Here is a 2,440-nt window from a genome sequence, read left to right as displayed (position 1 = left end):
AATAGGACCAATCCTTAGCATGTTTAGTGGACCCTACCACCGTGTGTTGAGTGGCATTTATGACACTTTATAATGCTCTAATAAGATTTGAATTGGTGTATTTGTACTCAAGTTGTTATGTGTTTTAATTTGTTTTCTAGTGTTTTTGTATTTCAGGCACTATTCAGGTAATCAGGTGAATTAGCATTGTTTTGGTGCAAATTTGGTATCCAGGTGGTGTTGGAATAAAAGCTCGTGGAAAGCCGGCTTGAAGCAGCAAGTTTTAAGAAGAAATCTGAGTTTTTCCCAGAAGGACGGCGCGCCCATGCCGGGGTTCCAGAAATGCAGCGCGCCCGCGCTATGATAGCGCGCGTCCGCGCCGAGGTCGAATTTTAGAATCCTGTTTCTATTACAATTCTAAAAGGGAAGCTTCCATATTGTTGAGGGCTTCTATATATATTCATATTATGTCATTTCTAAAAGATAATAAGTCAGAGACAGACCAGAGCGCAAGGAGAAGATGGCAAGAGACCTTTAGCACAATTCAACAAAGGCGAAGACGATCTACTTTATTCTAGTGAATCTTTGTTGTGAGTTGTAATTTGGAATCTTGTTCTTGTTTTGCTGAACCTATACTCTTGTTTTTACTTGGTTTTATTTATTCGTATAAAGACTACGTTTGTTATATCATGTTTTCATCGGAACTCACGTTGATAATGAGTCTGATTATGGGCTAATCGTTATCGTGGGGTTCTAGCGGATTTATTTATGGATTTCTTTAGTTAAATTGTTTGATGCCTTAGTATGTGGTGATTTTATGATATCCTAGTTTTGGTTGTGCGTATTCGTCTTATGAGCATCGCGAACTTATAAGATAGCGTATTAATTCTTAATGTATTTGTTACGCATGATTTGTAGGTAATTTTAACCATCTTACTTTCCCTTTGTAATCAAGATAGATAACTTGTGCTTAAACCATTATGTTGTCAAATTTTATAGACATATAGGGTCTCAATATGATTGGTGCCTATTCAGATTCTATCTCTTTTGTGGATGTCTGGTAGAATGGTACTCGTGCAACGAAAGTTGGTTTTATCAGTTTCGTGTTATCTTATTAGTGCCATCATCATTGCATGCTAAGGTTAAGAATAATAAGGCCATTGAATGAAGTATTTAATGAAGTTAGAATCCCATGTTTGTCATATATATCAATTAAGTCAATCTTATTCTCGTAGTTATAATTGTTAGCGTAATTCTTAGTTATAAACAATCTTAATTTGTTATCGTCTTAGCATTGGATAATAACCATACATTGTTGCTTATGTGCATAAATTAGATAGTTAACCAATACATTCTCTGTGGGAATGAACTAGAAAAGATTATATACTACTTGCAAACTCGTATACTTGCATGTATTATTAGCGCGTGTTTAGCGACTAACAAGTTTTTGGCACCGCTGTCGGGGACTACAGTGTTAATTTATCGTTTATGTGCTTTCCATCAGTGGTAGTTAAAGTTTATTGACTCGTACATTGTTACTTATTTGTTCCTTGTCTGGTTTCAGGTACTCTAGCATGGGTGTATGTATACGCGTTCGCGTATTCGTAAGAGAACACTGGAGAAAGCCGAGGAAGAACTTGTGGTAGTTCGTAGGGAAGTTTTTGAGGAAGAAAAGAAGGTAAAAGAAGAAGAGAAAGTTGAAGAGCCAATTGTAGTAGCTATGAGTGATCAAGCAGAAAATCTGAAGGCTTTGATGGACTATTCTAAGCCTAAGATTAATGACATTCAGTCTAGCATCATTAGACCAGCCATCAGGGCTAACACTTTTAAGATCATGTCAAGCACGATCCTGATGATACAGAACTCAGTTCAGTTTGGGGGTTCTCCTACTGAAGACTCCAACATGCACATCAGGGATTTTATCGAGATCTGCGATACTTTCAAATTCAATGATGTGACTGAAGATGCTATCAAGCTACGACTCTTCCCATTCTCTCTGAGGGACAATGCTAAGTGCTGGTTACACTTTCTACCAGCAGGGTCTATCACAACTTGGAAAGATCTTGCTCAAAATTTTCTCACTAAATTCTTCCCCATGGCGAAGAATGCAGCAATCAGGGATGCTCTTGCCTAGTTCGCGCAGCAAACTGGAGAATCTCTGTGTGAGGCTTGGGATCGATATAAGGAGATGCTAAGGAAGTGCCCACACTATGGCATGCCTGATTGGATGATTATTAACTGCCTCTACAATAGATTAGGTCCTACTTTTAGGCCCATGCTTGATGGAGCATCAGGAGGAGCCTTGTGGGCTAAGATTTATGATGAAGTATGTGAACTTATTGAACTAATGGCTGCTAATGAGTACCAGAATCCTTCCCAGAGACTGACTCAGGGGAAAGTAGCAGGAATTTTGGAGTTGGACACAGCAACTACTATCGCTGCCCAACTTAAGGCTTTGACA

The 2,440-nt window shown here is 38.5% G+C and overlaps 1 non-coding gene across 1 annotated transcript; it reads right to left on the bottom strand.

Annotated features, from left to right (window-relative positions):
* Positions 1–2,089: 2,089 nt before the first annotated feature.
* Positions 2,090–2,196, bottom strand: LOC141709150 (small nucleolar RNA R71). The gene has a single exon (XR_012569741.1). It is a non-coding gene; the product is annotated as a small nucleolar RNA R71 (small nucleolar RNA).
* Positions 2,197–2,440: the final 244 nt, after the last annotated feature.

This window comes from Apium graveolens, chromosome 2 (assembly GCF_009905375.1).
Source record: "Apium graveolens cultivar Ventura chromosome 2, ASM990537v1, whole genome shotgun sequence".
Classification (NCBI taxonomy): Eukaryota; Viridiplantae; Streptophyta; class Magnoliopsida; order Apiales; family Apiaceae; genus Apium; species Apium graveolens.
This window is presented reverse-complemented; position numbering and strand designations above follow the sequence as displayed.